The following is a 25,803-nucleotide window of genomic DNA, read 5'->3' as shown; positions in this document are numbered from 1 at the left end:
TTTAGGAGACATTCACAGATTCCTGTCACTGAAAGCTTTAAAAACAATGCTAGCAATTGGGTACCACAGATTTTAGTGAATATCTATACAAGATCTTTAAAGTGATGGAACTCTACAAGCACAACAAATGGGTTTTGGTGCCCCATTATTTTGGCCATCTTTGTTGGTCAGGGTTACCAGACACAATATCAACTTCTGGCACGTCTATATGTTACTTTAAAACATTAGTTTTTTTACCTTTAAATCTATTATTCAGGGTCAGAGTCTAGGTAATGGCTGCATAGTCTGGAGTCTCTCACTTAACGAGTGAGATATCTGATTACTTGGACGATAAGAAGCATCCTGAAATGGTCAAACCGATTAGAGAAAGGGGCAGAGGCCTTTTGGGCACCTCAAACCCTGGAAAAAACAAACTGATTTTGGCAAATACCTGAGGAAGACATTGGCCACTGCCACAGCAAGCATGCGGAGGGCTCATATACTCATAGCGCCCGTGTGTGATACTGTCTGTTAGACCATGTATCTAAGCTTACCACAAGGCAGGCTTAGATACAGGACCCCAGCAGACAGTTTTCTTATACTGTATAAGATTACTGTCTGCTAGGGTCCTGTATCTAAGCCAAACATGTGGTAAGAATACATGGTCTAACATGTGATCCTGTCTGCTGGGCCCTGGATTTAAGCCTACCACATGGTAGGCTTAGATATATGGCACATGTGTGATCCTGTCTGATGGGCCCTGTATCTAAGCCTACTAACACATAGTAGGCTTACATACAGGGCCCAAGCAGACAGGATCACATGTTATACCAAAATTTTCAGCTCGCTTGAGAAAGGCTCTATTGTAGAGCTGAAACGTTGCACTGATTGATCAATAAAGCACTCTTAACCTTTTTTTCAATATCTCTGGAATGCTGCCTGATTTTTTGGATTTAATTCTATCATGTGTGATACTGTCTGCTGAGCCAATGTATCTAATCCTATCCATAGCTATATTTTTATTGGGGGTGTGAACATATGTTAGTTCAAGGATACTTACAGCTGGGGCCCTGTATCTAAGTCTATCATGTGTGATACTGTCTGCTGGGCCATGTATCTAAGCCTATCATGTGTGATACTGTCTGCTGAGGCCATGTATCTAAGAATATCATGTATAATACGGTCTCCTGAGACAAGGTGGGTATGTGGGACTACCTACAGGGGACTACATGGCACTGTCTAAAAGAGTGATGTATGGCAGGGGGACTGTGTGTGGAACCATACAGGGGGGTTGTGATACTATATACAGGGGGCATTGTGTGGGGAACTCTCTACAGGTGTCTTTGATTAGAGCCCCGAGACATAACTTTGCTTGGGGCCCCAGAAATACCAAATTTGCCCCTGAGGTTTAGTACAAGGATACTTACTGTTGGGGCCCTGTATCTAAGGCTATGGTCACATGAGTGTGACAGATTTACATGCGTACAACTGTCCGTGTACGTTGCATTTTGCATTAGTGTGCTTTGTGGCATATGTTTTGCACGCACTTGCAAGCACTTTTTTTTTTTTCAGTATAATTGTCGTTCGTGTGCTGTCTGTGGTTTTCACACACCCATTGACTTCAATGGGCGACTAGGTGCGTGAAATATACGAATATAGGACATGCAGTGAGTTTCACGCAACGGACACTCGCTGTGTGGAAACTCACCCATGTGTGAATAGCCCCATTGAGATCAATGGGTCCGTGGGCTGTGCGTTGTTTCAACACACAGCCCACGGACAAGAATCACGCTCGTCTGAATGAGCCCTAAGTCTATCATGTGTGATACTGTCTGCTGGGGCCATGTATCTAAGCTCTTCATGTATAATACTCTTTGCTGGGGCCATATATCTAAGCCTATCATGTGTAATACTGTCTGCTGGGGCCATATATCTAAGCCTATCACGTGTAATACTATCTGCTGAGACAATGGATCCAATTTTATCCAGCGGCGTTGCTATAGGAGCCTTAGTCTTGTAGATATGCTATCTCCGATATGTATATAAAAATGTATTTATTTTTCAGGGGAGGGGGTAAATATATGTCTTGGGGCTTGTGCCCCTGAACTTTTAAGACCCTAGCAATGCCCCTGCAGATGAGAGTGACACAAATTAGATCTCCCGCTTCGTTATGGAGAAGGTACTGGCAGATATAAAAGCGGATGTAAAGCATATAGGACACAGTGTGGAGACTTTTAAAGAAACACTGACGGGCATGATTCAGCATAGTGAAGTGCTGGCCTACTAATCCCACCTTAACCATACCCTTCAAATGCTGGAGGATGAGGAAAACTAGAATGGAAGGAAAAATATTAGAGGGGATTCCCAAAAATGGTAGATAATGAGGCCCTGAAGCCTGCAGCACTGCAGATATTCAGCTCACTACTGGGCGCAGCTTGCACTAACAATATAGTCATAGAACGCATACACAGAGCCCTGAGGCCTATGCGGGATCCCAATGAGCCAGAAAGAGACGTTATATGTGGCCTACAAAATATAAAAAATAAAACCAGCTCTCCAACCCAAATGATTCTAATGTTTTAATATGCTTAGTTAGTCCATCACGTGCACGAATATAAGACTGGTATGGTACCACAGGGTCCAGCAGAGATTCAAAGTAGCAAGGATTACCCAGCGCTGTAAGGATAAAAATGGTTATTTTACAAAGGACATAGGAGATAAAATCCAACAGACTAACTGTTTTCGTGTTTCAGGCAACACATATCTCCTTAAAGGCTATGTACACCTTCAAAAACTATTACTATTATTTTTTTTTAAATTAAAATGTGTATCAGTGTGATTGGTGAAACTTTGTAATTACTTTTTATTAAAAATAATTTTTGCTTTTTCAGATCCAGCTGCTTTGTATCCTGTATACAGTGCAGCTGTATCGTGCACTGAAACCCGTCAGGTCAGCGGGACTGATGTCTTCAGTGATAATGGGTCATGCAGGATCCAACTGATATAGGTCACATCTAGGTTCATAACTGGGATTTGATCGATAACAGGTTGATCCTACGTGTCAGAGACATGCAGGACCCGCTGTCACTGAACCCGCCAGTTCCGCTGACTTGACGGATTCAGTTCTCAGCGAGCGATACAGCCGCTCTATGTACAGGATACAAACCTGACTTGAAGCTCCTGGGCCCAAGGCAAAATCTATGACAGGGTCCACACCTACCATATATCATTTATAAAACTGGTGTTTTTTTTATGTGGCTGATGGGCTTTTGGGCCCCCTCATGCTCCAGGGCTCGGGTGCGACTTATACCTCTGCACCCCCTATAGCTATGCCCTGTCTGCAGCTTTCTACTTCCCTTTCTGCAGCACGACACATCTCCCCGATTCATCGGATCTCCTCTGATAGATGTCCCTTGCACTTCACGCGGTTCTCCCACTCACATTCCGCTTCAGGAAGCCAAAATACCCCCTCTTTTGTCCTCTTCTATCTCACCTTCTACCAGTCTGGTGGGGCATCGTATCGCGTCAACACACTCACCTCTTGCCGATACCTGGCTCTTCCAGGGCCTCTCAGCTCCTCTCTCCTCCCCTTTCACCATACCAGCCAATTCCCTCATTGATAACAGCGCCGCGGATTGCAGCGCCGCAGAGTATCGCGAGCTGTATCTCCAGAGACCTGCAAGACAAAAACACAAAACAACAACATATACATCTCTAGCTGACATCTGGATAGTCTCTTAAGGAGCCACAGTCCTTAGGCTGCAATAGAGGGAAGGGGAACATTATATAGGGGACTGATCTTAAGATCGTAGTTACCTACAATTCACAACATCACCAAGTAAGAATGGTACTTCAGACCTTTTGGCGCATTCTGAAAACAGATCCCGATGTAGGGAGACTTCTAGGTGATAGACCAGCTATCTCTTACCAAAGAAGGCGTAATTTGAAGGACAAACTGGTCCAGAGTCATATGAGATCAGTCACCTGCCAAACATGGATACCTAAACCTCCAACAGGTACCTACTGCTCTGGTACTTGTAAAGCCTGTAGATCTATTTCAGTGAGTAAGTGACCTATGTGAGTACTAGATCGGGTCATACTTACAAGAATTATGATTTCATAAACTGTAAGACTTAAGGTGTGGTGTACCTGAGGAGGTGTAGTTGCGGGATTCAAAATGTGGGTAAAACCATTAGGGAGTTTTGCAGATGAATAAGGGACCATATCAATGACACAGAAGCGAGCTGATACCCCCATCTCACGTCACATCTGGGAAAAACATCAGGGGAACTCTAATAATTTGAAATTTCAAGGGATAGAAATGGTGCGTCCCCAACCAAGGGGCGGTGATTGGGACAGACGTATCCTTCAAAGGGAGGCACGTTGGATATTTATGTAACAGACTGTGAAACCAGGGGGCCTAAATGAAAATATTGTATATACAGTGAAAGAAATAAGTATTTTATCCCTTGCTGATTTTGGAAGTTTGCCCACTGTCAAAGACATGAACAGTCTAGAATTTTTAGGCTAGGTTAATTTTACCAGTGAGAGATAGATTATATAAAAAAAAAAAAGAGAATCACATTGTCAAAATTATATATATTTATTTGCATTGTGCACAGAGAAATAAGTATTTGATCCCCTACCAACCATTAAGAGTTCAGCCTCCTCCAGACCAGTTACACGCTCCAAATCAACTTGGTGCCTGCATTAAAGACAGCTGTCTTAAATGGTCACCTGTATAAAAGACTCCTGTCCACAGACTCAATTAATCAGTCTGACTCTAACCTCTACAACATGTGCAAGACCAAAGAGCTTTCTAAGGATGTCAGGGACAAGATCATAGACCTGCACAAGGCTGGAATGGGCTACAAAACCATAAGTAAGACGCTGGGTGAGAAGGAGACAACTGTTGGTGCAATAGTAAGAAAATGGAAGACATACAAAATGACTGTCAATCGACATCGATCTGGGGCTCCATGCCAAATCTCACCCCGTGGGGTATGCTTGATTCTGAGGAAGGTGAGAGCTCAGCCGAAAACTACACGGGGGGAACTTGTTAATGATCTCAAGGCAGATGGGACCACAGTCACCAAGAAAACCATTGGTAACACATTACGCCGTAATGGATTAAAATCCTGCAGTGCCCGCAAGGTCCCCCTGCTCAAGAAGGCACATGTGCAGGCCCGTCTGAAGTTTGCAAATAAACATCTGGATGATTCTGAGAGTGATTGGGAGAAGGTGCTGTGGTCAGATGAGACTAAAATGGAGTTATTTGGCATTAACTGAACTCGCCGTGTTTGGAGGAAGAGCAATGCTGCCTATGACCCAAAGAACACCGTCCCCACTGTCAAGCATGAAGGTGGAAACATTATGTTTTGGGGGTGTTTCTCTGCTAAGGGCACAGGACTACTTCACCGCATCAATGGGAGAATGGATGGAGCCATGTACCGTCAAATCCTGAGTGACAACATCCTTCCCTCCACCAGGACATTAAAAATGGCTCGTGGCTGGGTCTTCCAGCACGACAATGACCCGAAACATACAGCCAAGGCAACAAAGGAGTGGCTCAAAAAGAAGCACATTAAGGTCATGGAGTGGCCTAGCCAGTCTCCAGACCTTAATCCCATCGAAAATTTATGGAGGGAGCTGAAGATCCGAGTTGCCAAGCGACAGCCTCGAAATCTTAATGATTTACAGATGATCTGCAAAGAGGAGTGGGCCAAAATTCCATCTAACATGTGTGCAAACCTCATCATCAACTACAAAAAACGTCTGACTGTTGTGCTTGCCATCAAGGGTTTTGCCACCAAGTATTAAGTCTTGTTTGCCAAAGGGATCAAATACTTATTTCTCTGTGCACAATGCAAATAAATATATATAATTTTGACAATGTGATTTTCTTTTTTTTTTTTTTTTATATAATCTATCTCTCACTGGTAAAATTAACCTAGCCTAAAAATTCTAGACTGTTTATGTCTTTGACAGTGGGCAAACTTACAAAATCAGCAAGGGATCAAATACTTATTTCCTTCACTGTACATGTTTTCTAAAAAGGTGCTGTTATGACTCTGGACTAGTCTGCATTGTTGGAATTGCGCCTCCTTTATGTGGATGTTGTTCTATTTAAAATGTACTTCTTATTAAATTATCTATGGTTTTTTGGTGTTCACACAGCGTTTTGACTCTTCACCTCCAGCACTTGTCCCTGATTAAACACCTACTAACTCTGTTCATATCTCTGGACTATTCACTATCAATTTGTCTATATGCAGTGTTCCTTGGTAATGTATTGTGCCGCTATGTTTATTAGCCGCTTGAAGGTTCCCATGGAAATACGAAACTATGCGTCGATTGGTTGGCTCAGGAATGTGCTGATAAGGAAGAGCCTCCAAAGGACGGTGTGCGTCACGATGAGCTGGCACTGCCGGATTGGCTGAATGACTGAGCTTGTCCAGCCTTTGATGAGCGGGGCTTAGCTTTTAAATAGCCGGCGTTCAGCCGCACGCGCCACAGTCTGATGCCAGTGCCGTGCGAGTAAATGTATATCTAGCTCACAGGGGCCTCAAAATTGTACACAGAATTCTGTGGGAGCTGGCCCTGCTATTTAATATTTAATATTCCTTTTTAAACATTAGTCACTGAAGTAGATACAAAGGGCAGATATTTATTCCTTAAAGGGAATATAACTCATACAACAATGTCATTAGCTAATCTATACAGCCAAAACCATTTTCAAGAACACTGGCTTCTACGTATCATTTAAAGGTTTCAAATATAGGAGCTAATGTTGCTGGGGCATGAGGGATCTTAACTTGGATCTCATGCTTGACACCATTGGCAAGTTCCCAAAAAGCACTTAGAAAGGTAAAACTGGCCCTATCAAAATTACGTCTGAAATACTGCTAAATCTGTCAATGATTTTCCCCTTTAAACCCAAGTACACTCTATTTCACTACGCTACACGTTCCAATCCTCCTTGCCACTCAGTTGCCACCTGATTTTGCAGCTAGCAGCTACCTCTATAGGTGGATATGGATTCGAGGGACACCCGTTCCCTTGATAGGTGTGGGTCCTAGAGCTGGTACTTAAACCCTTCTGGGTTCTATTAATCTAGAATCTATTAATCCTCCCCCCATTCTATTAATCTAGAATCTATTAATCCTCCCCCCATTTACAACCCTCCAACTCCAACCTTCCTACTCTTCTGATTGCTGCAAAATTATTGATCTCACAGAATTGTTGAAAGATGGATCACATTAGAGTATCTACAATTTGCGGAAAAAAATAGAGACGATCCAGCGATTGTTATATCCAAAATAGGAAAAATTTATTGCCGCATATCACCACCCTGTCTTTTCCTCCTGGTGTTCTATTTCAAGCTTGGATAGCTTGCACTTAATAAAGTGGAAACTTAGTTTTTCCTATTTTGGATATAACAATCGCTGGATCGTCTCTATTTTTTTCTACAATTGCTGCCGTGTGCCGTCGCGGCTGACCCGGGCGATTACGAACACAGGAGTGTCAGATTGGTGAGCTGGAGGTTTCCTCCCATTTCCCTCTTCCCTTTATATTATTACTTATCTACAATTTGCCATATGGAAGAATTAGCTAGCAAGGAGAATCACTTGAAACAGACATTCTAATCCCTCCGGCTACCTAGACCTTAAATTCACTTACTGTAGGGCACAAATATATGCACTTTGTAAACTGCTTTTTACTTCCTGCACTGCTAAATTAATAGTCACAACGTCGGCCCTCAATACCAGTGCAGTATGAAAAGGTCCATTACTTATGGTTCATGACTACAACCCCATGTTTCCCCATTAGGAGTGCCATTTTAACTGGAAACAATGAGAATACCACCTTTTTTTTCTATGTTTCTATGTTTACTATCAATATATTGATTACCTCTAATGTATCTTAAGGCATGTCTTTGAACTGTGAGTTACTCAGGCAACAATTAGACAGAAATATTGAAAATATAGCGCAGTCAACTGCGCTATTGATTCCGTAGAACAACGGAACCCTGTCATTTGGAAAAAAATTTGGTCTGTAGTTTCCCTCTATGGCAACCATAGGGAATTATAAGCGCATGTGGCTCTTACTAGATCTCTAAGATTTTAGCCAAGGTAACTCAATATTTGAGGTACAATTTAGTTAAAACATTCAAATATGTATTTTTTCAGCATGCAATTCTAAACCAAGTGTCCTAGTTCAGATGGAAAGTACAAGATTCCAGACACTGTCTTGCTGTCATGGGTGTCCCTCTGAATGACCTACAGAGTCATGAATAGTCCCAAGAGCTGGCAATGTCATTGAGACTGAGGTATAATTTTCAATGTGAGACCCTATTTACAGCTCACATTTACCTAGAGGAACACTACGATTTCATAGTGCGCTTCAGCCATTAATGCATTAAAAAGGGTAAAGATAGGGGTCCTTCCTTGCTGTTAGTACAGCCAATGGCGGATTAAGTGTACCATGGGCCCTGGGCTGTTGACACAACTTGGGCCCGCTCACACGCAATCCAACTCCCCCAACCTGCTGACACTGTACCCGTCAGTGCCACTGACCTGACGGATACAGGTTTTTGCACTAGATACAGCTGCTCTGTATTCAGGATATAAAGCAGCTGTATCTCAAAAAGTAAAAATAATTTTTAATAAAAAGTATTTAGAAAGTTGCACCAGACACTGATACACCGTTTTATTAAAGAAAAAGTAATACATAATAACAATAATAATAATTTAAAAAAATTAACACCTCTCTTTAAAGTGTAACTAAACGTTTACATTTTTTTGGACATGTCATACTGTTATGTCAGAATTTTTAATCGGATGGTGGTCCGAGCACTGAGAACCCCACCGATCGCTAAAGTGAAGCGGCAAAAGCACACGATTGAATGCTGCACCACTGATCGGCATTCCTAGGAGTGGTGTACGTTCATACACCGCTTGTTCGGCTTTCCGAGAAAAGCAGATCAGAAAGGAAGCGGCTCAGCAGTCATCTGAGTGCTTCTGATATTGCACTATGACCTGTCAGAAATTTTTTTAGAAGTTTAGTTTCACTTTAAAGGTGTTTTCCGTGAGGGAAATTTATGACATATCCTGTGGATCCTGTCAGATAGAAGTGAGTGCCACCTCTGGGACCCGCACCTATCTCTAGAACCTGGTCCCCTAAACCCTGTTCTACCTCTTTCTGCTATCGCTGCGTCCCGGCCACTTCCTGACTTCATGGACTTTCCATAACTTTCATTCAGTTCTTTGGGACTTACGGAAACAGAGTAGCTCAGCAAGCTACGCTGTTTCCGTAACTCACGACCATGTAATCAGGATGGGGCCGGGAGGCAGCGAGATCAGAAACACGTAGTAAGGTTATTAGGGGGCCTGTTCTAGAGATAGGTGCAGATCCCAGAGGTGGGACCTACATCTAGCTGACATTTATGACAAATTATGTGGTCCTGTGGATATGTCATAAATTTCTCTCATGGGAAAACTGGAGGCTGTATGGGGGATTATATTGCAAGGGAAAGTGAGTGTCACGGACACAGGGTTTGTGGACCCACTAGGCCGCTCCGCCGTAGCGGGGAGGCAGCTGACCAGGTCACAGTCTATGCGAAAGTAAAATGGCAGACAGTAATGCTTCGGTACCTGAAATAGTCCGGGCGGTGGCTGTGGCTTCAGCACGGATGGAGGCAGGTGCGGCAAGTGGTGCCAGACGTGGCGGGCAGTATCCGATGAGCGGTAGACACTTGACGTGGCAGATGGCACTTGACGTGGCAGATGGCACTTGACGTGGCATATGGCACTTGGCGTGGCAGAAGACACTTAATGTGGCCGATGGCACTTGACGTGGCAGATGACACTTGACGTGGCAGATGGCACTTGACGTGGCAGAAGACACTTGACGTGGCAGATGGCACTTGACGTGGCAGAAGACACTTGAACGCGGGTAGGCACAGGAACAATACGGAATACAGGAACGGTAACAGGGCACGGGTAACAGCTGGAACGGGAGACACTAAGGGACCATTTGCGAGACAGACTGGGAAAGACTAACAACACTCAGGCAAGGATTAGAAGGCCAGGGGCCTTCTTATAGACCAGGAAATCGTGGCAGTTGATGATGATGATTTCCTAATTGTGCGCGCTGGCCCTTTAAGGCTGGGCACGAGCGTGCGCGCGCACCCTACCGTGCCCAGCCGGACGGAGTGGAAGTGAGCGCTGGCATCTCCTAGGAGGGAGACGGAGGCCAGCGCTCACAGATCCATGGCTGCGGGCGTCGGGAGGTGAGTAAACCCGACGGCCCACGGCCATGGGCGCTACAGTATCCCCCCTCTTACGCCCCCTCTTCTTGAGGCCAGAGTGAGAAAGGAACTTTTTAATAAGAGTAGGGGCGCTGAGGTTCTCTTCTGGCTCCCAGGACCTCTCCTCAGGACCAAACCCTCTCCAGTCCACCAAATAGAAAGTCCTTCCTCCTACCGTCTTGCGGTCCAGGATCTCCTTTACCTCGAATACATCAGAAGGGCCGCTGGGAGCAACTGTGGAACTAGAGGTCTTGCTGTAGCGGTTCAGGACCACTGATTTCAGGAGGGACACATGGAAGGAGTTAGGGATTCTGAGGGTAGGAGGCAGCCGCAGCTTATAGGAAACAGGGTTAATTTGTTGCAGGATCTCGAAAGGACCAAGGAACCTGGGAGCAAACTTGTATGAAGGCACCCTCAAGCGAATGTTCCGAGAGGACAGCCAGACTTTAGTACCAGGAAGATACTGAGGCGGCTCTCTTCTCTTGGTATCTGCCTTACGCTTCATGCGATCTACCGCCAGCAAAATAGAGGACCGGGTCTGTTGCCAGATTTGCAGGAAGTCCCCATATGCAGAGTCAGCAGCGGGTACCTGAGATGAAGTCGATACTGGAAGAGGAACTCTGGGATGTTGACTGTACACGATGTGAAACGGAGTGGAGGTGGTGGACTCACTTGTGTGGTTATTATATGAAAACTCGGCCCATGGAAGAAGCTGTACCCAGTTATCGTGCTGTGAAGAGATGAAGTGGCGGAGATAATTTTCCATGATCTGGTTGATCCTCTCAACTTGCCCATTGGACTGGGGGTGATAGGTAGAGGAAAAGTCCAAACTCACATCCAGGAGTTTACAGAGGGCTCTCCAGAACTTGGAGGTAAACTGAAGGCCCCGGTCGGACATAATGTGAAGAGGCAAGCCATGCAAGCGGAAGATGTGCTGAATGAAGAAACTTGCCAGTCGAGGAGCAGAGGTTAGGCCGGTCAGCGGGATAAATTGTGCCATCTTAGAGAACCGGTCCACCACCACCCAGATGGTGTTGCATCCTGCTGAGAGAGGAAGGTCCGTGACGAAGTCCATAGCGATGTGCTGCCAGGGGGCACTGGGTACAGGCAGAGGTTGAAGCCGGCCGGCAGGCTTGCTGTGAGTCACTTTGTTAGAGGCACACACCGTGCAAGCAGAGACAAAGTCCAGAACATCCTTAGGTAGCGTGGGCCACCAGAAGTGACGAGCGATCAGGTCTTGGGTTTTACGGACACCGGCGTGCCCAGCTAGTTTAGAACTGTGTACCCAGCGGAGAATTCTTTTTCTGTCTGCCAACCGAACAAAAGTTCTCCTCGGAGGGATATTTCTAAGCTGCAGAGGATTGGCGGTGACAACGCAGGATGGGTCTATGATCGTCTGAAGGGACTCCACCGTGTCTTCCGTTTCAAATTATCTGGACAGGGCATCGGCCCTCAGGTTCTTGTCAGCGGGACGGTAGTGGAGCAGAAATTGGAAATGGGTGAAGAACAGTGACCACCTGGCTTGACGAGGATTCAGTCTTTGAGCGGACTGAAGGTAAGTGAGATTCTTGTGGTCGGTGAAGATCAGGATGGGGTGAGCAGCGCCCTCCAAAAGATGTCTCCACTCCTCCAGAGCCAATTTGATAGCCAGTAGCTCCCGATCTCCAATGGAATAATTGCGCTCAGCAGAGGAAAACAGCCTTGAGTAGTAGCCACATACTACTGCCTTTCCTTTGGAGCTCCTCTGGAACAGGAGTGCGCCTGCACCAACAGAGGAAGCGTCCACTTCCAGTGAGAACTGCTGAGATATGTCAGGGTGATGGAGAATCGAAGCTGAAGTGAAGGCTTTCTTGAGGCTAATGAATGCGGACTCTGCCTCTGGAGTCCATACCTTGGCGTTCACACCCTTCTTGGTAAGGGTAGAGATGGGGGCCGTCAGAGAAGAAAAGTTCGGAATAAAATGGCGGTAGAAATTGGCGAAACCCAGGAACCGCTGTATGGCCCTTAGGCCTTGAGGACGTGGCCATTCCAGGACAGACTTTAACTTCTCAGGGTCCATCTTAAGGCCTTGATCCGAGATGACATAGCCCAGGAAGGGCAAAGACCTCTTTTCAAAGGTGCATTTCTCTAACTTGGCATACAAGCGATTCTCTCTTAGTCGCAGAAGAACTTGACGAACATGCCTCCGATGGGTCATCAGATCTGGGGAGAAAATTAGAATATCATCGAGATAAACTACAACACACGTATAGAGGAGATCTCGGAAGAAGTAATTAACGAACTCCTGAAATACTTCGGGAGCCTTACACAGTCCGAAGGGCATCACTAGGTATTCATAGTGCCCATCGCGGGTGTTAAATGCCGTCTTCCATTCGTCACCCCGGCGAATCCGGATTAGATTATAGGCCCCCCGCAGATCTAGCTTGGAAAAAATTTTGGCTCCTCGTATGCGATCAAACAGCTCAGAAATGAGTGACAACGGGTATTTGTTCTTGACCGTGATCTGATTGAGACCACGGCAGTCAATGCAGGGTCGGAGAGATCCATCTCTCTTTTTAACGAAGAAGAATCCTGCCCCGGCCGGGGAGGAAGATTTTTGAATAAAACCCCTCTCCAAGTTCTCCTTGATATAGGCTGACATCGATAAAGTCTCTGGCAAGGAGAGAGGATATACTCGTCCACGGGGAAGAGAAGCATTGGGAAACAGTTCAATGGGACAGTCATAATTCCGATGTGGAGGCAACATCTGAGCCTCTCGTTTGCAGAAGACATCCGCAAAACTGGCATACTGAGAAGGTAGATCGGAGAATGACTGAGGCAGAGGGGGCACAACAGGACGGACTTGTGACAGGCAATGGCTATGGCATCTGGAACCCCATTGAAGAACCTCTCCAGAACTCCAGTCGAGTGTCGGGGCGTGTAGACGGAGCCATGACAGACCCAGCAGGATAGGATTGATAGCCTTGGGTAGAACCAGGAAGGAGATCTGTTCTGAGTGAAGAGCTCCGACCCGTAATGTCAACGGCTCAGTGATGAGCATGATTGGATCAGGCAACGGTAGACCATTCACAGAGGCAACTGCCAGGGGTCTCTCCAGACGGACTGTGGGTAGTTGAAACCGATCCACTAGATCTTGGTGGATAAAATTAGCAGCCGCTCCAGAGTCAAGATAGGCGGAGGAAGGATGTGATGCCTGTCCGGTGATGATGGCCACAGGTATCGATAATTTGGAAGAGGTTTTAACGTTTGGAGACGTTCCACCTAGAGTTGCCTCTCCAACCAACCCTAGGTACTGGAGTTTCCCGGTTTCTGTGGGCATTGGCGCACAAAATGACCCTTGAGGCCGCAATACATACAAAGTCCAGAGGAGCGTCTGCGCTGCTTCTCCTGTTCAGATAACCGGACTCTGTCTACCTGCATGGGTTCCTCAGGTAGCGCACTAGGAGTGGGCAATAGTGGTCTCTGGGCAGAGGGTGCTGGTCTGTGGACCCGGCTCTCCTGACGAACCTCTTGAGAGCGCTCCCGGATTCTCATATCAACCCGGGTGGCTAACAGGATGAGGGCATCAAAGGTAGAAGGAAGGTCGCAGGCTGCCAGTTCGTCCTTGATGTGAGAGGACAGTCCCTGCCAGAAGGTCGCCACCAGTGCCTCATTGTTCCATGCCAGCTCTTCTGCTAGGGTACGGAAGGAGATCGCATACTCCCCTACTGTGGAGCCTTCTTGCTTGAGGGTCAGCAGAGTGGCTGCGGCAGAGGATGTTCGACCCGGCTCCTCGAACACGGCACGAAAGGACTGCAGGAACCAGGCTAGGTCCGAGGATACAGGTCCTTGTTGCTCCAAGATTGGGTTCGCCCATGCGAGGGCCTTGCCAGCGAGGAGGGAGATAATGAACGCTACTTTGGCCTCCTCGGAGGGGAAGAGATGAGGCCGTAGCCTAAAATGCACCGTGCATTGATTGAGAAATCCTCTGCATGCTCTGGGGTCACCGTCGTAGCGAGGAGGAAGAGGCAGAGGAACTGAGGATCTGGAACAAACAGGGGGAGCAACAGGCAGTGGCACGGCAACAGCTTCAGGAGGAAGAACCGGAGGTGGAACCGCGAGTAGATCCAGGCGGACCAGAATAGAATTCACCGCCTCAAGGAGTTGATCCTGACGTGTGCGTAGGTCATGCATCTCTGTCTGAATCTTCTGTACTGGGGTCTTGGGCTGGCCAGCGGGTTCCATGGCCTGAGCGTACTGTCACGGACACAGTGTTTGTGGACCCAATAGGCCGCTCCGCCGTAGCAGGGAGGCAGCTGACTAGGTCACAGTCTATACGAAAGTAAAATGGCAGACAGTAATGCTTGGGTACCTGAAATAGTCCGGGCGGTGGCTTCAGCACGGATGGAGGCAGGTGCGGCAAGTGGCGGCAGACGTGGCGGGCAGTATCCGATGAGCGGTAGACACTTGACGTGGCAAATGGCACTTGACGTGGCAGATGCCACTTGGCGTGGCAGAAGACACTTTATGTGGCAGATGGCACTTGACGTGGCAGATGACACTTGACGTGGCAGATGGCACTTGACGTGGCAGAAGACACTTGAACGCGGGTAGGCACAGGAACAATACGGAATACAGGAACGGTAACAGGGCACGGGTAACAGCTGGAACGGGAGACACTAAGGGACCATTTGCGAGACAGACTGGGAAAGACTAACAACGCTCAGGCAAGGATTAGAAGGCCAGGGGCCTTCTTATAGACCAGGAAATCGTGGCAGTTGATGATGATGATTTCCTAATTGCCTTTTAAGGCCGGGCACGAGTGTGCGCGCGCACCCTACGGGACACAGCCGGACGGAGCGGAAGTGAGCGCTGGCATCTCCTAGGAGGGAGACGGAGGCCAGCGCTCACAGATCCATGCGGGCATCGGGAGGTGAGTAAACCCAACGGCCCGCGGCCATGGGCGCTACAGTGAGGTTGTCTGACTGACTGCTGGGGGCTCTGTGTCTGATTCTGACATCTCTGTGGGGGGGGTAGCCCCCCCATAGAGCCCGTCGCTCAGACCCCCCTATACAGTCCCCAGAAGTTAGTCGCTCAGACCCCCCAGCAGTCAGACAATTTGACTTACCCTTGTAATATATTAGTAACTAGTGAGGGCTCTATGGGAAGGGGGGATTATACTAAATGGGGGGGGGGTCTAAACATCTAAGTGACCCCAGAGGACTCCATGAAGGGGGGAATAATCCCCCATCCCATCCCCCATAGAGCCCTCAGTATTTCAGTATTTATTATACTGCAGGGGGGGGGGGGGTTGAGCGTGTAACTGACTGCTGAGTGTCTATGGGGGGAAATCATTGTCCCCCCATAGAGTCCTCTGCGGTGAGTTACACGCTCAACCCTCCCTACTGTATAATAAATACTGAAATACTGAGGGCTCTATGGGGGATGGGATGGGGGATTATTCCCCCCTTCATGGAGTCCTCTGGAGTCACGTAGATGGAATTGAAGTTGGAGACGAACATGAACACTAACCTTCTTCCTCGTCGCTCGACCGCCCTTCTCGTCTGTTCCTCACTGGCGGTACATGAAGCGTCAGAGGGGCGTGTTCTACCACGACTAGCAGACGCATGTCTGCTAGTCCTATCCAGCAATTGATATCCATCCCCCTCCTCCTCATCAGCACTAAGCTGTTGGCTGCATTCTGTTGCAGTCCGCCCGCCCCTCCCTCTCAACGGCCATTAACGGCGCTACTTTTCAACGGCCATTAGCGGCGCTTCCTCTGAAACGGCCATTAGTGAGTCCTTAATAAAATGATGTGCGGTTCGGGCTCCGATGGGCCCCCGGGGAGCCTTGGGCCCCGGGCGGCCGCCCAAAACGCCCATATGATAATCCGCCACTGCGTACAGCACAGTTGAGAAGCAGTAAGAAAGTGTGATGTAGGGAGGTTTGGTACACTACACAATTAATATAGTTGGCTGATAATGTTTATGGGACACCATAGCAAGCTCTTTTATGGGAACATTTTAAATTCCATGGTTATAGGCCATAATGGCTGTTCTGTGAAAGGAACTCTGGATTTTGTAGCGTCCATGGTCGCGGACCGCCGGGATTACTCACCCCCTGGCGGCCTCAGCCATGGATCTGTGAGCGCTAGCTCGCATCTCCTTCCCAGGAGATGCCAGTGCTCACTTTCGCTCTGGTCCGCTGTGTCCCGCATTGTGCGCGCGCTCGTGCCCGGTCTTAAAGGACCAGCACACGCACATGGGAATCATCATCATCAATTAGCCCATGGTTCCCCTGGACTATAAGAAGGGCCCTGCCCCTTTGCTCGTTGCCTGAACGTTGTTAGTTTACCCCACGTCAGTCTTGCAAATGGTCCTTTAGTGTTATCCTGTTTCCGTTGTTTGCTGTGCCCTGCTACCTGTATCCTGTATCACTTGCTGAGTCCTTGTTCCTGAGCCTGTTAGTATTGGAGTCGTGTCCTACTGCACCTGCTGCCTTCTGCCACGTCCCGTGTCATCTGCCTCGTCCAGTGTCATCTGCCACGTCCAGTGTCATCAGCCATGTCCAGTGTCATCTGCCACATCTAATGCCATCAGCCACGTCCAGTGTCATCTACCATACCCAGTGTCACCCGCCATGTCTGGCGCAACCTGCTGCACCCGCCTCCATCCGTGCTAAAGCCTTGGCTACTGTCTGTCTGTCTATTCAGGTACCCTAGTGCGGGACTTTGTATTTGATTGGGTGCTATGTTACTTGATCAGCTGCCTCCCCACTGCGGCGGTGCGGCCAAGTGGATCCACATACCCACAGACTGTGACAGTACGCTCAGGCCATGGACCCCGCTGGTCAACCCGAGACCTTGACGACACAAGCCATGCTGGCTGAGATGCAAGACCTTCAGTCACGGCAAGACCAACTCCTCCTGTCGGTGAACACCATTGCACATCGGCTGGTTGCTCAAGCCACAGTCGTCACCGCACCTATTCCTGCTGTTCCTCCTGCTACACCTCCTGTCTGTACCAGTGCTGATCCCCTATGCTTCCTGCCGCTACCTCCTCGCTATGACGGAGACACGAGAGCCTGCAGGGGATTTCTGAAACAGTGCCAGATCCACTTCAGACTACATGCCAGGGCCTTCTCTTCTGATGACGTCAGGATCGCCTTTATAATCTCTCTTCTTAATGGCAAAGCCCTGGCATGGGCTAATCCTCTGTGGGAACATTAGGGACCAGAGACCCGTGACTTGCAGTGCTTTTTACGGACTTTCCGTTTGATATTTGTGGAACCGGGGAGAGTTTCTTCTACTGCTGCATCCCTGCTGACCCTACACCAGGGAGACCTCTCCGTTGACGAGTATGCCACTCAGTTTCCTACCATGGCTGCTTAACTAACCTAGAACAACGAGGCCATGGTGGCCACATTCTGGCAGGGACTGTCTTCTGGGATTAAAGATGAGCTGGCCGCTCACGATCTGCTAGCTACCCCAGACTATCTCATCCTACTAACCACCCGGGTTGACATGAGTATCCAGGAGTGTTCCCAAGAGGTTCTCTGAGAGAGAGGATTTCCTAGGCTGGCTTCTACTTTCCAGCAATCCCTACTGTCCTCTTCAGTCATCCCACCAGAGGAGCCTATGCAGATGGACCGGGCCAAATTGTCTACCCAGGGGAGACAACGCAGACGCACTTCAGGACTTTGTCTGTATTGCGGCCTCGGAGGCCATGTTGTGCGTTTGTGTCCCCAGAAGCCAGAGAGAGACCAGTGCCTAGGATTGGTTGGAGAGACAACTCTAGGCGGAACGGTACCGAATAAAAAATTAAATTCCAAGCTGACCATTCCTGTGACCATAGGCTCCAAATGTCTCAGTCGCTGTCTGTTGCAGGTCCATCCTGTCCAGCCTCCTCTGCCTCAGTCATTGGTAGGATTACCCACTCATTTTGCTCAGTTTGCGGATGTCTTAAGACGCTGCCCCCACATCAGACTTATGACTGCCCCATTAAACTGGTTCCAAATGCTTCTCTTCCCCATAGACGGGTATATCCTCTCTCCCTGCCAGAGACTCTATCCACGTCGGCCCATATAATTGCAGAAGGGTTTCATATGAAAGTCTTTCTCCCCGGCCAGGGCCGGGTTCTTCTTCGTTAAAAAGAAAGACGGCGTTCAACACTCGAGATGGGCAATACAAATACCTGGTGATGCCCTTCGGACTGTGTAACCCTCATGCGGCCTTCCAGGAATTTGTCAAAGATATATTCCGAGATCTCCTCTATGTCTGTGTTGTAGTCTATCTCAATGATATTTTGATTTTCTCCCCAGATCCGACAACTCATCGGAGGCATGTCTGTCAAGTTCTACTGCGATTAAAGGAGAATCGTCTATATGCTAAGCTGGAGAAGTGTGCCTTTGAAAAAAATTCTCTGACTTTCCTGGGTTACATCATCTCGGATCAAGGTCTCAAGATGGATCCTGAAAAAGTCAAGTCCGTTCCGTAATGGCTATGTCCTCAAGGCCTGAGTTCCATACAGCGTTATTTGGATTCGACAATTTCTACTGGCAGTTTATCCCAAACTTCAAATCACTGAAGGCTCCCATCTCTACCCTTACCAAGAAGGGTGTGAACGCCAAGGTGTGGACTCCAGAGGCAGAATCTGCATTAGTTAGCCACAAGAAAGTCTTCACTTCAGCCTCGATCCTCCATAATCCTGACGTGTCTCGGCAGTTCTCATTGGAGGTGGACGCTTCTTTTGTTGATGCAGGTGCACTTCTGTTCCAGAGGGGCTCCAAAGGAAAGGCAGTAGTATGTGGCTATTACTCAAAACTTTTTCCTCTGCAGAGTGCAACTACTCTGTTGGGGATCGGGAGCTACTGGCCATCAAATTGGCTCTGGAGGCGTGGCGACATCTGCTAGAGGATGCAGCTCACCCCATCCTGATCTACACAGACCACAAGAACCTCACCTATCTCCAGTCGGCTCAATTACTAAACCCCCGTCAAGCCAGTTGGTCGCTGTTCACCCGTTTCCAATTTGTGCTCCACTACCATCCTGCTGACGAGAATGTGAGGGCCGATGCCCTGTCCAGGTCATTTGAGACGGATGAGACGGTGGAGTCCCTTCAAGGTATCATAGACCAGTCCTGCATTGTCACTGCAAATCCTTTGCAGGTTAGATACGTCCCTCCGGGGAGGAGTTTTGTTCGGTTGACAGACAGGAGAAGAATTCTCCGCTGGGGACACAGCTCTAAACTGGCTGGGCAAGCTGGTGTTCCTTAAGACCCGAGACCTGATTACTCATAATTTCTGGTGGCCCACACTACCCAAAGATGTTGTGGACTTTGTCTCTCCCTGCACGGTGTGTGCTTCTAACAAGGTTGCTCACTCCAAGCCTGCCGGCTTGCTCCAACCTCTGCCTGTACCCAATGTCCCTTGGCAGCACATTGCGATGGACTTTGCCACAGACCTTCCTCCCTCAGCGGGATGCAACACTGTCTGGGTGGTGTTGGCCTGGTTCTCAAAGATGGCACATTTTATCCCTCTGACCAGCCTACCTTCTGCTCCCCGACTGGCGTGTTTCTTCATTCAGCACATCTTCCGCTTGCATGGCTTGCCTCTTCACATCGTGTCCAATCGGGGGAATTAATTTACTTCAAATTCTGGAGAGTCCTCTGTAAACTCCTGGATGTGAGATTGGACTTTTCCTCAGCCTATCACCCCCAGTCCAATCGGTAAGTTGAGAGGATTAACCAGATCATGGAAAATTATCTTCGCCACTTCATCTCCATGCAGCATGATAATTGGTTATAGCTTCTTCCATGGGCCGAATTCTTGTTTAACAACCACACAAGTGAGTCCACCACTTCCACACCATTCTACTTTGTATACAGTCAACATCCCAGAGTCCCTCTTCCATTGTCGGCCACATCTCAGGTAACCGCTGCTGACTCTGCATTTGGGGACTTTCTGCAAATCTGCCAACAGACCCGGTCCTCTATTTTGCTAGCAGTCGATCACATGAAGCGAAAAGCAGATGTAAAACTAAGGTAGCCGTGGCAGTATCTTCCAGGTACCAAAGTTTGGCTGTCCTCACGGAACATTCATTTAAAGGTGCCTTCATACAAGTTTGCTCCCAGGTTCCTTGGACCTTTTGAGATACTACAAAAGATAAACCCTGTCTACAAGCTTCGGCAGCCTCCTACCCTCAGAATCCCCAACTCCTTTCATGTGTTCCTCCTGAAACCAGTGGTCCTGAACTGCTACAGTAAGACTCCCAGTCCCGCAGTTGCTTCCAGTGGTTCATCTGATGTGTTTGAGGTGAGGGAGATCCTGGACTGCAAAAGGGTAGGAGGAAGGACTTTCTATTTGGTGGACTGGAGAGTGTTTGGTCCTGAGGAGAGGTCTTGGGAGCCGGAAGAGAACCTCAGTACCCTTGCCCTCATTAACAAGTTCCTCTCTCGCTCTGGCCCCAAGAACAGGGGGCGTAAGAGGAGAGATAATGTAGCTCAATGGACGCGGACCGCCGGGGTTACTCATCCCACTGGCGGCCGCAGACATGGATGTGTGAGCACTGGCTTGCATCTCCTTCCCAGGAGACGCCAGCGCTCACTTCCGCTCCGGTCCGCTGTGTCCCATAGGGAATCATCATCTTCAATTAGCCCATGATTCCCCTGGACTATAAGAAGGGCCCTGCCACTTTGCTCATTGCCTGAGCGTTGTTCGTTTATAGCATGTCAGTCCTGCAAATGGTCCCTTAGTGTTATCCTGTTCCCGTTGTTTCCCGTGCCCTGCTACCTGTATCCTGTATCCCGTGCTGTGTCCTTGCTCCTGAGCCTGTTAGTGTTGGAGTTATGTCCTACTGCACTTGCTACCTTCTGCCATGTCCCGTGTCATCTGCCTCATCCAGTGTCATCTGCGACGTCCAGTGTCATCAGCCACGTCCAGTGTCATATGCCACACCCCGTGTCATCCGCCACCCACCTCCATCCGTGCTAAAGCCTCGGCCACTGTCTGGACCATTTAGGTACCATAGTGCGGGACTTTTTATTTGATTGGGTGCTATGTTGCTTGGCCAGCTGCCTCCCCGCTACGGCGGTGCGGCCTAGTGGGTCCACATACCCACAGACCGTGACAGATTTGAATATGGCTCTAAGTTTTTGAAGGCATTTGCAGCCTTAAGTCTGAGGCAACAGAATTGGTTATGTAAATCTACTAAAGGTGGCCATATGCAGTAAATAAATGTTGGGCGAACCAGCCAATTTCAGCGGACTTTCTCGACTAACGTGTATGGAGGTCTTCCACCTCTCCCCCGATGCCAGATAACGTGGAAAGAGCACCTGATCCTGTGTCCCTCGGGGAATTAAGATGCCACTCTAAGCATTTTTAGTGAGACATAAAGGGGGATCTTTGAGAAGATATTGTAGAGCAAGAGGCTCATATGCTGTTCTTGCGTGGGGGACCTAAGCTCTAGCCCCTGAAAAGTGTAGAGAGCAATGTCCCCTCTAAGTCTTGGCAGCTCCTGAGCGGGGCAGTTAGGGAGCAGGGCAATGCTTTATCAATGGTGGGCGATTTGTTGACCAAACGTAATACCCCCAGTAAACGCTAATATAGCGTACTAAATAAGAGAATAATAAAACTTATGTTAAATTAGTTTTAATTACTTTTTTAAATACTATAATATTACAAGTACACCTGTAAAATAGACAGTTATAAACACCAATTATAGGCATCAATGAAAGAATCCCTCTATTACACCACTGTCCCTGTAGCTAGCACCACACAGACAACTGTAGATAGCGCAACACAGACCACCTGTAGATAGCAACACACCCCCTTCCTGTAGAAATCGCCACACAGACCCCTGTAGATAGCACCACACAGACCCTCTATAGATAGTGCCACACACAGACCCTGTAGATAGCGACACACCCCCTCCCTGTACATAGCACCACACAGCCCCCCTCTATATAGTGGCACACAGACCACTGTAGATACTGCCACACACAGCCACCCATAGATAGCGCCACACAGCCCCCTGTAGATAGCGCCACACAGCCCCCCTGTAGATAGAGCCACACACAACCCCCTGTAGATAGCGCCACACAGCCCCCCTGTAGATAGTGCCACACAGCCCCCTGTAGATAGTGCCACACACAGCCCCCCGTAGATAGCGCCACACAGCCCCCCTGTAGATAGCACCACACAGCCCCCCTGTAGATAATGCCATACAGCCCCCTTGTATATACTGCCACACAGCAATAACCCCTCCACTTGTATATAGTGCTACACAGCCCCCCTCTCCCCTTTCTATATACTGCCACACAGCAATTCCCCCCTGTATATTACCACACAGACCCCTCAAAAAACAGAGATTGTACTTACCTTGCCACGCTCCCGTGATAGACGGAGAGCTACACTGCCTCTCGGGCGGGACGCATGCTCATACCGGTGTGATGATGATGCATCATCACGCTAGCCTGCGCAGAGAGTCCTCAGCCTATGGTATTCATTTGTATCTGCGTCCTGAGGACACACATACAAGTGAATGCGGCTATCGCTGTCACCAGAGCCCCCTCCAGTGCTAGCGATGCCACTGCATCCGCCCACCGACTGTGGAAGGTGCGCCGCCGCACAGCCGCACACCTTATAGGGAACACAGGTCAAGAGTGCATGTGTATAGTGGAAGGAATAGCTGCCATTTGTACAAGAATTTGGCAGATAGCTATCTTAAGAGTATGGCCCCCTTTAGGAATTTCAAGGTGTAATGCCCGCGGTTGCTGACCGCCGGCATTCCCCACTTACTGACACTTGCTGGCATCTCTTCCCTCAGAGACGCTGGCACACACTGCTCTCTCCCACTGCTGTTACTCTTAGGGTGCACATGCACGCTAGTTCCCGGTCTTAAAGGGCCAATGCACGCACCAGCAGCTTAATCCCAGTCCAATCCCAGAACACCCGGAACTTTAAAGCCCTGTTCAAACAGAGTTTTTTTTGCAGGCGGAAAAATCTTCCTCAAAATTCCTTCAGGATCTCTGCCTTCCATTGATGTCAATGGGAGGTCGGAGACGGAAATACCCGAAAAAAGGGTATGTCGCTACTTTTTCCCGCGAGCGTTTTTTACCACTCGCTGGAAAAACACCTGTGCCTCCAATTGAAATCAATTGGAGGTGATTTCGGGCGTTTTTTGGCACTGTTTCTGACGTGGTTTCTGCATCAAAAACAGCGCCAAAATACTCTGTGTGAACAAGCCCTGAGAAGGACTCTGTACACTTCCACCTTGCCTAAGCAATGTTGTGTCTTTCCTATATTTGTCTTGCAAATGTTTCCTTAGCTGTATCCTGTATCCCGTATCCAAAATCCTGTTCCCTTATCCAGTATCTGTGTCTAGTTCTAGTGCCTAAGTCGAGTGTCCGAGATGACTTCCCCATCTGTGTCCAGTGCCTCTGCCGAACCGAGTGTCCGAGACAACTTCAACATCTTTGTCCGGTGCCCGTGCCAAACCAAGTGTCCGAGACGACTTCACCATCTGTTTCCGGTGCCCGTGCCAAGCCGAGTGTCCGAAGCAACTTCACCATCTGTGTCTAGTACCCGTGCCAAGTCCAGTGTCCGAGAAGACTGCACTACTCCAGTCCGGTGTCCTAACCAAGTCCAGTGTCTCAGACGATTGCACTACTCCAGTCCAGTGTCCTAGCCCAAAAAAGGAATTGGCAACTACTGCCCGATGTGGATTGACTGTGGGAACTGCATATTATTAATCTATCTATATGGACAAAGGTATTAGGACACCTACACATTACACCTATGCCACGCTAAATCCATAGACATTAATATGAAGTTATTCCCCCTTTACAGCTAAAACAGCTTCCACTCTTCTGGTAAGATTTTCTACAAGATTTTGGAATGTGTCTGTGGGAATTTTTGTCCATTCATTCAGTAGAGATTTTGTAAGGACAAACACTGATGTTGATCCTGGCTCGAAATCTCTGTTCTAAGTCATCCCAAAGGTGTTCGATGGGGTTGAAGTCAGGACTGTGTGACGGCCAGTCAAGTTTCCACACCAAACTCACCCAACCATGCCTTTATGGACCTTAGTTTGTGCACTAGGGCACAATCATGCTGGAACAGAAAAGGGCCTTTTCCAAACTGTTCCCACAAAGTGGAAGCATACAATTATCCAAAATATCTTGGTATGGTGAAGCATTAAGATTTCACTTCACTGGAACTAATGACCCTAGGCCAACCCCTGAAAAACAATCCCATATCATTATACCTCCTCCACCAAATGTAACAGTTGGCACAATGCAGTCATGTAGGTAATGTTCTCCTGGGATTCACCAAACCCAGACTTATCCATCAGACTGCCAGATAGAGAATTGCGATTCGTCACTCTATTTATCTATAAGGTATGTTTACATGTATCTGATTTTCTGCTGTGTATTTTTCATGCAGAAAAACTTCAGTGGAAAGATACAGAGATGGTATTTAGATGTGGTAAATCGGTTTTGTGATAAACTACTTAGTCCAGATGTGCAGTGTATGAGTGATTGTTAAGATAAAAAATGATTTGTCATCATCTTTTCAATTAGCCATTAAAAGTTATCAACAACTGAGGACTCTAAATTTTTATCTTTTTTTATCTACTGACTAACACAGTATAAAAATATTTTTTCCTTTAACACAATGAGAGACTGTTGTCATGCTCAATAACCTAAAGCTTCTTTAGGCTGGGTTCACACATCCTCCAAAACTCCTTGCATTTTATTGCAAATTGCCTCCGTTTTGGAATGCGGTTATTGGCTGCATAGTTTTTACAGATGAAACACATTTTTAAACATTTTATACCTGTAAAAATTGCATTGCGAATAACCGCATTGAGAAAATACAGCAATTTACAGTAATATGTGTGCAAATTTTGCTGCAGTGTTTATCTTCGTGGCAAACTATCACAGTGTGTGATCCATGTCAAAATGTTACCTCCCTGAGAAATCCATTGGGAGCAGCTGATCTTTATTTTTATTTTGGTTCAATCATAATCAATTGTATTGATGATACTGTAGGTATATGCTACTTTTCTTTGGATACTGGTACAATTCCCGATTTTTCTTACAAATTGTTTATTTTTCTCTTTTTTTTTTCATTTCTCACAAAAAAATACATGACAACCAAAGTTTTACTTTTGGCCCAATAATATGGTCTCTACTATGTGCAAGTGTGTGTGAGGCAATGAGGAAATTGTTGGTTAAACAAGCGTTAAGAATAAATGACTTTCTATGACTTAAAAATATACTACATACATAATGTATTATTGTACGTATAAATCTATAATAAATAAACAGCTTTGTGCAGCAGATGGTCATTGATTGATGAGTTAGGGTAAAAAGTCATCTTCATTTTCGTAAGGTTTCTCAACCTCTTGGACAAGGCACAGGCTACAAACTTGTTTTGACTGAAAATCTAAAATAAACATGACATAGAAGTCAATAAAATAAAATTATGCAACTATCATCTTACTGCCCTGTGTCCATCAATGGCAGTATATGCCT

The 25,803-nt window shown here is 47.5% G+C and overlaps 1 long non-coding RNA gene across 1 annotated transcript in view; it reads right to left on the bottom strand.

Annotated features, from left to right (window-relative positions):
* Nucleotides 1-2,574: 2,574 nt before the first annotated feature.
* The window catches only part of LOC142748156 (uncharacterized), a 120,355-nt gene continuing 97,126 nt past the window's right edge, over nucleotides 2,575-25,803 (bottom strand). Inside the window, exons 2-3 of the long non-coding RNA XR_012882157.1 lie at nucleotides 3,518-3,655; nucleotides 2,575-2,655 (exon numbers count right to left, since the gene is read on the bottom strand). This is a non-coding gene — a long non-coding RNA (uncharacterized LOC142748156). The remainder of the gene's footprint in view (nucleotides 2,656-3,517; nucleotides 3,656-25,803) is intronic.

This window comes from Rhinoderma darwinii, chromosome 3 (assembly GCF_050947455.1).
Source record: "Rhinoderma darwinii isolate aRhiDar2 chromosome 3, aRhiDar2.hap1, whole genome shotgun sequence".
In the NCBI taxonomy this organism is placed as follows: domain Eukaryota; kingdom Metazoa; phylum Chordata; class Amphibia; order Anura; family Rhinodermatidae; genus Rhinoderma; species Rhinoderma darwinii.
Note: the sequence above shows the minus strand (reverse complement) of the source record. Positions and strands in the feature narration are given on the sequence as shown.